Genomic DNA, 11,614 nt, shown 5'->3' on the forward strand with positions numbered 1-11,614 from the left:
GAACTTGGAACATCATGGACCGAATGGACTCGGCAGCATTATAGGGATTGGTCCATGCACTAAGAAAATGATTTTTTTCCTCTTGGTCTGTATGTATATGGATGTATATATGTGGGAGAGCGATGGTGTATTGAAAATGTGGGATCTGAGCACGACGTGAATGGTATGGAATAAGGGGTGGATAATGTCCTGGGTTCAGCAGTAGCAGTCATGTTTTTTTTCTTTGTGTTAGCTGGTGCAGTGCTGTGTTTTGACTTCTAGTTTTGAGAACAGCGTTGGTGAAGCCGATGTTTTCGGTTGTTGCTAAGTGATGTTTACCCTGACCAAGGACTCTGTGAGGCTCATGCTCTGCCAGGGAGGAGGGGAAGCTGTGAGGAAGCAGAGACGGGGCGCCTGACCCGGGCTAGCCGGGGAGGTATTCCATACCACAGCACGTCATGCCCGGGGTGGGGGGTAACTGGGAGTTACCCGGAAGGACAGGAGCTTCCGGGTGGAACTCGTTTTCTTGGCCGGTGGTATCGTATTCTCTTCCCTTGTTATTTTCCCTTATCATTGTTTTAGCTGATAGTAGCAGTGGTGATTTGTTGCTGGACTGTTCTTGTCTCAACCCGTAGGAGTTGCACTCTCTCGATCCTCCTCCCCGTTCCTCCGGGAGCGGGGAAGGGGAGAGCCCCGGTGCAGGGAGGGGGGGGGGAGACGAACACGGACCTTGATTGTTGTCAGCTTGGCACCACTCACTGGGAGTGAGTGAACAAGTTACCTGACTGGGTTTAAACCACGACACCAACTTTCTGTATAGTTAGAAAGTTTGTTAAGAAAAGTCTTGACAACAGAAATAGCAGCTTGACATAGAGTAAGGAAGAGATGGATCTGCCATCATGAGAGATATCTCACTCAGCAGCAGCCCTCTGCATCTGCCTCTGTCAACTCCTTCCTCTCCATCTATCATTATCTGCACCATTAAGTACACCCACAACATATAGATTAATATAACTGCAATTTACCGACTTGGTACACAACAGCCTCCTATATTCTGCCAGCTCCCCAGAAAGGAGATCGGACTTCTCCTTTGATAAAAGATCACGTTTACTTTGTGTGTGCAGAACAGTGGCTGCCATTAACCCACCCAGGCTTTCTGCATCTTCAGTTTATTATGTTTGTTATTATCTGTTTCTATGTCTCTGTTACACATATACTAGTAAGGATTCTTGCTGGAAGTGTTCTCCACAGCTACCAGTGAATTAACGTATACCATACTAATATTTTAATTATATATTAATGTAAGATGTCATATGATGTGGCATGTTCTGTTACAGCTGTGAAGTACACAGACTTACAGAGCTGTAGTAAGGCATTTTGATGGTGTAAGCTTTGTAACACCACAGCTGCAGGAACACCCTGTAACAAAGCTGCTCTGCTTGCTGGCCTTCTCCCCCAGGAAGAGGAGCTGGGATCCTTGCTGCATCCCGGACGAATGAATGATCTTTCTGCCTCATCTTTCCGCATGTAAAATTTGGGTAGTGAGCATAGTTGTGAGTTATTTTGAGTGCAAGCAACATTTACATCTCAGTGAGATTAACAGCTTTCATCTAATTTAAAATGCCATAAAAATTATAATCATAGAATGTTTTATGTTGATGGGGACCTCTAGAGGCCACCTTGCCTTCCTAAGGGGGGCAGGGCCCATTTCGAAGTTACATCATGTTGCTCAGGTCCTGTCACTTTTGACTATTTCCAAAGGTAGAGATTACACACCTCTGGGTACTTGTTCCCATGCCTGATTACCTTCACAGTGAATTTTTTTTGTTCTATCTAAGCTTCCTTCATGCAGCCAATGTCCTTGGCCTCTCACCTCGCCACTGTGTATCACTGTCTTCTCCATAGCCTCCCATCATTAGTTAAAGACATCAGTTCATTCCCCCCAGCTGGGATGAATAGCTCATTCCCTCCCCTAGGCTGAATAAACTCAGCTCTTCTTCTGTTGCAATGACACTGGGACACACCTATTTCAGGACAATAGAGCCCAGTACATGCTTAACTGTAGCAGTGAGTTCCCTGCCTGCTTGAGCTGCTAGGATCCAAGTGAAGCAGCCACCACTTCCCATTTATCCCCTAGTCTTTCCAGTACCTCACCATGAACTCCACCACAGCTTACCCCTTCACTGATTTTGCCAGTGTACCAGCTCATGTACTCATTTCCTAAACCAGCCTGGTGAAAATACATCAGGAAGCTTTAGATTTAGTTGGGAAAATGCTCAAGCAAACCAGGTCATTTTGACATGTCTTTGCTCAGAGGATGACTATGTAGGCAGCTGTGCCAGCTGAGTGGAGGAGCAACTGTTGGCAAACAGGTGGGTTTATCCAGATCCTCTGGAAATCCTCACTCCCCCTGCAGGTGCAGCTCCAACTGGATGTGTGACACAGCATCAGCTACTTGAGCATACCACCTATAAGCTCAGGTTCCTATGCTTAATAAAGTTGTTCTCCTGATGCTTTGGCAAATCTGTCCAACTCTTCAGCAGAGCAGTACTTGATGATAATAACGTTTACACAGCTGTGTGAACTTTCTGTATATACTGCTCCTACTTGCCAGGCAAAATGTTATAAGGATCAATAAGAAGAAAAATGCAGCACCATGAGAACTTGATTAAAGCACTCGTGTGTTGCATTCAACCAGAGAAAACAAAATAAGCAGAAGTCTTTTCTAATCCTTAAAGGCTGAGAAGCTTAAGTCAGTCTTGCAAAGATGTCTTGTCATACCAGCCTACACTGAAAAGCCAGAGTAGAATAGAATGGAATGAAATGGAGCAGAACTAGACAGCTTCAGTTAAAAGGGACCTACAACAATCATCTAGTGCAACTGCCTGACCACTTCAGGGCTGACCAACAGCAACTTCTACAGGGAGGTTGGAGCAAGGAGATGGCTGGTGTCTTCTTCCAGGTAACAAGTGATAGGACAAGAGGAAACAACATCAAGCTGTGCCAAGGGAAGTTTAGATGGGATATAAGGAAAAAAATAATTACCAAAAGGTTGGTCAGGCACTGGAACAGGCTGCCCAGGGAACTGCTGGAATCACCATCCCTGGAAGTGTTCAAAACCCATGTAGATGAGGCCCTCAGTGACATGGTTTAGTGGTGGCCTTGGCAGTGCTGGGGGAATTGTTAGACTTGGTGATCTTAAAGGTCTTTTCCAACCAAGTTGATTCTGCGATTCTATGATTCTATGAAAGTTTAAATCATGTTGTGAAGGGCATTGGACAAATGTCTCTTAAACACTGACAGTTTTGGGGCATCGACCACCTCCCTGGGAAGCCCATTCTTCTGTGTGACCACCATCTCAGTGAATAAATCCGTCCTAACGTCCAGTCCAAACCTCCCCTGGTGCAGCTTTGAACCTGTCTGAAATATCTTCCCCTGTGCTGGTGCAGTATGTGCCTGTGGCAGTCAGAGGGAGTGACAGTACTATGGAGGAAAGTCAGGCTTATTTTGGGGTCCTCACTACCACACTGCAGGTTTTCAAAAGTGCAATACAGATGGGTTTGGGTCTTGTTCATGCCTATCCATTTTCAAATTGATGCAGTTAAACCAGTGCAAGATCTTACATGCACATTTATTGTGCCCTGACCTCTGCCACAACAGTCAGAATTAAATGCGGGTTCGCAGATTATACACACCCACTTCAAAATCTGTCCATCTCTCTCTGGCTGGGCTCACAAAACTACGTTTCCACTAATCAGCAGCTGAGCACAAGGCGGGAGAGAGGATTCAGTAATAATATGGCCTGAGAAGTCCAGCTGCTTTAGGGTTTTCAGCTGCTCTGTGTTTGCACAGAGGTGGCAGTGAAGTGGCAAAAACAGAGCAGCCGTGCTCTCAGTGCAGGAGCAGAGCAGTGCTGGGCCCTCCCATGCTCCTCTCCTGCCAGCACATTTTCATCAGAGAAGGTCAGACACAGACCATGCCAAAATGCACAAAAATAACAAACCTCCAGCAAGGCCATGACAACACCGCCATCCCCACCAAGGAGAGGGTCAGTGCTCAGACACAATCCTCAGCAAAAGCTCAGTGCAACCCTCAGACTCTGTTCTCAAGGTGTTCTTGCATTGGGCTGTACCCAGTACTACTCATATTAACTCCTAACCACTGTGGTGACAGTCATAGCAAGAGACACCAAAGGAAGTCTTTTGTACTTGAAGTTTCCCCTAAGCCGTATTTTGTGTTGCAGGTAAACCAAACTAGCCATAGAACACCTTGATTGAAGGTCTCCCCATCTTCACCAAAATGCTAATTCTGCCTTTTCTCCAGTCTGTTGTGTCAGGATACTCCTCTCTTCTACCATGCTCTGCTCTACGCTCTCTAGAAGGGGGGTGGTTAGTAGGTGAAGAGAGGTCCTCCTTCCCCTCTACTCTGCCCTGGTGAGACTGCATCTGGAATATTGTGTCCAGTTCTGGGCCCCTCAGTTCAAGAAGGACAGGGAGCTGCTGGAGAGAGTCCAGCGCAGGGCAACGAAGATGATTAGGGGAGTGGAGCATCTCCCTTATGAGGAAAGACTGAGGGAGCTGGGCCTCTATAGTTTGGAGAAGAGGAGACTGAGGGGTGACCTTATTAGTGTATATAAAGGGGGAGTGTCACGAGGAAGGAGCCAGGCTCTACTCAGTGGCAAACAATGATAGGACAAGGGGTAATGGGTACAAACTGGAACACAAGAGGTTCCACTTAAACTTGAGAGAAACTTCTTCTCAGTGAGGGTGACAGAACACTGGAACAGGCTGCCCAGGGAGGTTGTGGAGTCTCCTTCCCTGGAGACATTCAAAACCCGCCTGGACACATTCCTGTGTAACATTATCTAGGTGTTCCTGCTCCGGCAGGGGGATTGGACTAGATGATCTTTTGAGGTCCCTTCCAATCTCTAGCATACTGTGTACTGTGTGTACTGTGTAGAGGGGAAGTGAGATCTTCATTCTCCCATCACCTCTTTCATGCCTTCAGCCAAATGTCCTCACCTTACTAAGTCAGATTTCTGATTTTCTTCCCATGAAAAGGATTCGGAGGGTAATTCCTCATTAATAAGAAAATCACAATTCTTATTAAGAAGTCCTTGCTAATGAGAGATCTGCCAAACACTAGACTAATTTATACAGCACTTGTTCTCAGCAGTACCTATACTCTGAATTTCTGATGTCCAGCAATTATCTATCTGAAGCACTAGTACAAATCTTCTTAGGGCATAAACAGGCACACCACCATTTCCATGGTCTTCAGGAAACAGAGGACAGCTAAAAAAATCCCGGCTTGGCTTCCCTGCTCCCTTGAAGCTACTCTTTTCTCATTTATTCGTGTCACAGATAGGTAGCTCCTGAAAGCTCCTTCTATCAGAATCTTCCCCAAGAGCAGAAAGATGGCTGGGTGATCTTGCTGCACCTGCTGTGTAGCTGCACCACCTCCATAGGCATAATGCCTCGCACTAAGCAGTCACATCACAATGGTAACAGTATGTCCCCGGCATTCTCCAGAAAATGAGTAATGAAGCAAGGACCCTCATGACACATCTATGTGGTGCAAGGAACTTGAGCAAACTCAAGATGCTTGATGCTCCCCTGAGCAATAGGTATGCCACTGACATGCAGCAGCAGGGGCTGTTAAGTGACATTCTTTTTCCCCTTCCTTTTCCATGCGAACCTTTAAGACAAATAGCCCTCAGAAGCAGGTCACAAGCATATTATAGATGAGGGAGGCAGAACACAGAGGCAAAATAATTCAGTTCAGTCATACCCACAGTGGCCCTCTCCAGGACTGGCTTCAGCCTCTCCACGTTGCATCTCTTACCAAGCACTGAGGTGCAGAGCTAGAGTCGTGGTTTAAGCACGGTAACTCAGAACCACACAGCTGCTCAATCACTCCCCGACCTTCTTCTTCCCCACACTCCCAGAGGGATGAGAATCGAAAGACTGTAACTAACGGGTTGAGATAAGAACAGTCCAGTAACTAAGGTATAACACAAACCACTCCTGCTACCACCAGTAATAATAAGGGAAATAACAAGGGAAGAGAATACAACTGCTCACCACCGACCGACCGATACTCAGCCCAGCCCAGCACTGATCTGGCCCTTCTGGGTAACTGCCTCCAGTTTATATACTGGGCATGATGTGCTGTGGTATGGAATACCCCTTTGGTCAGTTTGGGTCAGGTGTCCTGTCTCTGCTTCCTCTGAACTTCCCCTCCTCCCTGGCAGACCATGAGACTCAGAAAGCCCTTGGTCAGAGTAAACATTACTTAGCAACAACTAAAACCCTCGGTGTTATCAGCGCTATTCCCAGGCTGAAAGTCAAAATCACAGCACTGCACCAGCTACTAAGAACGAGAAAAATGACTGCTACTGCTGAACCCAGGACAGCCAGCTTAGTGGGTCTGGAAGTAACCAGGTCCATATTCCCCTGACTGTGAGCATCCCTTCAGCCCCAGCACGAGTGACAGGGAAGAGGTGAAGAAGCAGAACAGGGACTTCCAGCCAGAGCTACAGGAAGTTAAATTCAGCAAGTTACAAGCACTGACAATTTTTAAGTGAGGACTGCGTACAAAAACACCAGGAAAAACTGTCATAAAACTTTTGTCATGAAATGCCCCTTACTCTGCAGTTAATTTGTACTCCAACCAGCCTGGCTGCCATATGGCCTTCAGCAGTGAATTACAGCTTACATAGCATTTTGCTACCAGCCAGTTGGTTCCCATGTCCTCCCCGGCTCTACGCTAAGGTCTGTAGCCTGCTCCCTTTTCCTCAGTGGCCCAGCCAGCCAACTAGAGCTGACTGCACTGAATGGAAACGCTGCCCCATGGCAAGGAAAGACTCCCATGTAGTTCAATATATTCTTTGGCAGAAAATGAGATTAAAAAGCAGGCTAAATTACTATTTGTGTAACTGGAGTATCCTGGTTACAGAGCTTGTAACCGTAACAACCATTTAAACAAAGCTTTAAAGAAAACATTTCCTCATTATTAAAATGTTGATCCTCAATTCTTATTCAGTTTCTTGATCTTCCTCTCGTCTCTGATCTCAGAGCACATCTGCCTCCAAGTCTTATAGAAGATGTAGGAAAGGAAAAGCTGTTCTCAGAACCGTTGAGTAACCTCAACTAGTACTTGTGTCCTGTGCCAATAGAATGATGCTTCCTAAACACACGAATACAAAAAGGATCAGTTTGTCATGTGGGGATTTAGAGGCCTGTGAACATTATACATCAGCTAGCAGGGATGTTTCTTAGAACAAGTCCCAAACAATTAAACTGAGCCTGCTATTAATCACATGCCAAACACAAGGTATTACTTAGGTTGGAGCCAAACTCATTTGAAAGCTCAGGCACTGAAGGAAAGTCAGAAGTATTTGGCAATTTAGTTTATTACTTAAGTCTCCCCAATTTTATGGCTGGATTACCTTCTATCTCCAAAGAATCCGTTCCACAGTTACGACTGTTGTGTTAGTAAGAGTCATGCAGGCATCACACAAAGGCAGCATTGATTTGTTATTCTGTAACTGGATAACCAGATTTTTATTTTGAAAAGATCCTGCTGGAGCTTTTTATTTTTTTCAACTGCTTGTTAAATGAGAGTGTAGCCAGGAAAATGGGACACAGCAGCAGTAAGATGGATGTGATCCACGCACATGTTTTTCTCACAAGAAAACAAGTGCACTGCATGTTTAACAAAAGGGAATAGCTTCAGGGTTACAGTAGATAATGGAGCCAGATGTAAACTTGAATACACAGCACTCCAGCAGGTGCCCTCCTAAGAGGAAACCTTTCTTTTCATAGGAGGAAGGAGCAAATTTCTCCTTGGAACATGGCTTGAGAGTTACGCCTCGATGCTGCTAAGGCTGAGAGCTATACCAGCTGTAGTTTCTCTGCACATCCCACTGATGTTGGTTGGCCATCCCTGAATGAAAAGGAAATGTGCAGGAAACCCAGTGACTAATACACATATTTAAAGCCAAAAACTTCTAACGTATTAAGTCAGTGACAAAGCACAGCAGCTGCAGCTGTTTTGGAGAGAAAGTTTTGTTTTCTACGGCCACGTTTTACTAACATCAGAATGAACAGAAGCTGTTTCTCAGAATTCTGTCAGAATAGAAATCAAATATGAATATAGCTCTGTGAAACCTGGACATGTATTTTTAGGTGCACGCACCCACACACATATGGCAGCCTGAATAGCTCATTCACTTCCTCTGATACAATCAGGGATGCCTCCAGCAGGAACATGAGCCCAGGCATGCTCCTAACCCAATTTGCCTGTGCCATCCCTACTTTAACTGCATACACTATCATGTAACAGCTTGAAAAGCTTTTTTTTTTTCAGTAACTTTTTCTTTCCTCCACATTCCCAGAATGCTATGCAGCTTCTTTCAGCAACACAGTAATTACCGCAGCAGATCAAACCTGAAGTTCTGGAGTTTAATGCTCACTACCAAAAGTGGTAACGACTGCAGTAATTAAACTTGGGGAACAGTCTTCATTAGTTCTCATTTAGTTTTCCCACACAGGCTTAAACCATGACCTAAGATCCCTTCAGCAAAATATCGATATGGAATCACTTGCAATTACTTGATGGCAACTTATTTGTAATTTCACCTCGTAAACAGATCTTTGCCTTTTAAGAGGCAGCTATCCAGAGTGCTTTTCATAATTAACACAACATACAGTTTTTCAGCTTCAAGGTTATTCAAGCCAGCTACAGCATCTGCTTCCAAAATTAGACCTGAACAGCTACGGCTGGCTCTTTAGTGTTTCCAATCCCTAAATCACACTTCTCTCTCAAGCTGTGGCCCTCCTTCCCCTGTGGCAGTATTTGCTTTATCTTTTCTAAGTCCAGATTGCCTTGATCATTTACGTCCTTCCTGAACTTCCCTGTGGTAATATGCAAGGGCTGAAAACTCATGCTGTAAGCATATGGAGCAAGGTTTGCTAAAATGCATGATTAGATGGTTAGTCAAAATACTGAAAACCTTATGCAGGAAGCAAGGATCTGAGGCTCCTTCCCTTGCAACAGAGTTTCAGAGATGAAGTGTTCAGTTGTAACGTAGAAAACCTTTTGCCTTGTGCTGCCGTATTGTGTTCCCCCCTAGAGAAGCCCTTCTGGTATTTCTCAGGCACAGGAGGGCATATTTCCATTAACAGACTCAACCAGAAGTGAAGGACTCAACACTGTCCTCTATTCATCCCCACAGCCAATGGCCGGTGCAACACACAGGTATTCCTGAATCAGCTCCTAGAGGACACACTACACTACAGGGAGAGCATTTCAATGTCAACAAAGTGAACAAGATTTCTGTTTTGCAAGGGGACACATCACCTCCCTCTATCCCTTTTAGTACAGTATGATATCAAAGCTTCATTTTAATTGACACTGAAAACCTGTCTTCTCTGTGCCCTTTAATACTTAGGGCAACTAGAGTAAGTTTCTCTATAAAGAGCAGGAGTAATAAATAGTCAAGAGAAGAAGGGGGAAAGAAGAACCCACACTGTTAGCTGTCTGGTATTTATTTACTTTTTAATACAGAGAAGTCACAACAAAATATTCTCTAACAACACACGCAAATGATATCATAACCAATTATTTTAATTTCATCAACATTCATTTGCTATGTACATATTCTCCCATCTGCAAAAGTGCAAAGAATGTCTCAACAAGAAACCTTTATGGACAAGTGTATTTTTGAGGGGTTTTCTCACCAATGACCTTACAACGTGTTTGCCCTCAGTTACCTAGTACAGTAAATTGAAGAGTACATGGGAAAGAAGGAAGAAAAAAAGAAAAAAAAAAAAAAAGGAGAAAAAGAGAAAAGAAACTGGGTTAGATGCCTCCCTTGTAGGAATATTCCCTATTTTCCCAACTAAATTCATAAGGAATACAACGCTCACTATTGGAGATGTCAATGGAAATAGACTATAGGATAGTCTATGGGCTGGCTATAGAATACTGTAGTTTTAATGACTCTGCAGCATTAGGCAGAACAAGAATTTCAGGCTGTTCACTCTGGCAGATGTCGAATTACAGATCAGCATGTGAAAGATGTCCATCATGTTAGTTATGGTTATCAAGATTTAAACACCCCACTGACGGATTAATTCATTTTTACACATCCAAAACATGAAGTCTATCTAAATGCAAGCCTCTCCTATGGAAAACAGTTAACTACTGGAAAGAAAAGCATTTGCACATGCAACTCCTATTACTATCTCAAGGAGCATCGTGCACTAAAGAAGAGTAGAATGAACTTTCGAATCCAGAGGACTGTATTCTCTTTTACAAACCATATTTCAGGTGCAATTTAATCTGATCACAGGCCCGATTAAAAAAACCCACACAGTATCAGAAAAATGAAAGGTAATGAAGAATAAACTTTAGCCAAATAACCTAAGCAAGGAACCAGGGAAATCATTTCCCTTTTGACACATTTAAAAGCTCATGACAACTTCAAGTGCTCATCAAGGCAGAAAGCAAATCAACTGCAGTCTAGTTTAAACTCTGAAGTAGCTATTAGGTCCCAAAAAAGTTACCTTTGACTTTCCACTTATGCAAAGCCCAGCTCAAACTCTCATGGCCAAAGAGTGGGCCTGACTGCTTCACTGACATCTGATGCATGTTACAGAAAATACTGCATTTTGCAGTAACTGAAGACCAGTTTTCAGTACCAGCAAGAAGCAAGGAAAGCATTCTCTACAATTTACATCAGAGTGAAAGCTCAGAGGAATCTTTCTGTAGCTCAGCTGGTTTCCATCGAGCATCATTTTTACAGTGCTACAAGTGCTGCTAGCCTCCAGTGGAGAGATGTGTTTTGGAAGAAAACAGGCATTTCCTCCAGTGGTAGACAAGATTCACTGAACAGCAGAATTAAAAGGAAAAGCTGATGGAGAACCAAATGGTTTTCTTGGATGAATTTCTACATAACTCCTTGCACTGTTAAGACTTTAAATATGCTTACACCTTCCCATTTTCTCAGTCTGCTGCGTTCTTTGCTTTGACTTGAATATCCTGTACAACCTTGCACACAATTGTGTTTTTAAAGCTAGCCAAATTCCCTTTTTCCATGTCTACTCATTCACTATTGTCACACATACATGTCTGGAGAAGCATCTAAGTACTTAAAAAACAGAATGATAAATTAAGCTACTCTAAGGAAACCAAATAAACAAGTATTTAGAAGGACTCCAGATGCCACATCTCTCCTACTGTGTGCGTTGTGCCATGACACCTCCCCTCTCCAAGTGCATAAAAAGTGGATACAGAGCACCATGTAGCCCATGTGGGAATTAACACCCTAGACTCACAGTATGAGTGACTGGCACTCAAGAACAAACACTACAGTAACAGATGTGCCCTTTAATTTTTGTCATTACAGGAGCTGTAATTGCTGTGTGATTTCAGACTGCTCGAACAGTCTACCCATTGTCTATTTGGTCTGGTTCTCATGGTACTGCCAGGCAACATGACTCCAAACCTTGTTAGCCACCCTAACTCCATCAGGTTGCCCAACGCACCAAAGCTAAAGGGCCCATCCTCCCTGAGGAGTTAATTCAAATTATGATTGTTCCCCATAAAGGAAATCTCACTGCACAGCTAA

The 11,614-nt window shown here is 44.0% G+C and overlaps 1 long non-coding RNA gene across 1 annotated transcript; it reads left to right on the plus strand.

The window, feature by feature from the left end:
* The first annotated feature begins 5,515 nt into the window (after positions 1–5,515).
* LOC133278641 (uncharacterized) lies at positions 5,516–7,953 on the plus strand. The gene is made up of 2 exons (XR_009746618.1): positions 5,516–5,605; positions 7,806–7,953. It is a non-coding gene; the product is annotated as an uncharacterized LOC133278641 (long non-coding RNA).
* The last annotated feature ends 3,661 nt before the right edge of the window (positions 7,954–11,614 follow it).

Source organism: Pezoporus flaviventris, unplaced genomic scaffold, assembly GCF_033815535.1.
Source record: "Pezoporus flaviventris isolate CSIRO_AGI_PZ_B2104156 unplaced genomic scaffold, CSIRO_AGI_Pfla_v1 ptg000066l, whole genome shotgun sequence".
Taxonomy (NCBI): Eukaryota; Metazoa; Chordata; class Aves; order Psittaciformes; family Psittacidae; genus Pezoporus; species Pezoporus flaviventris.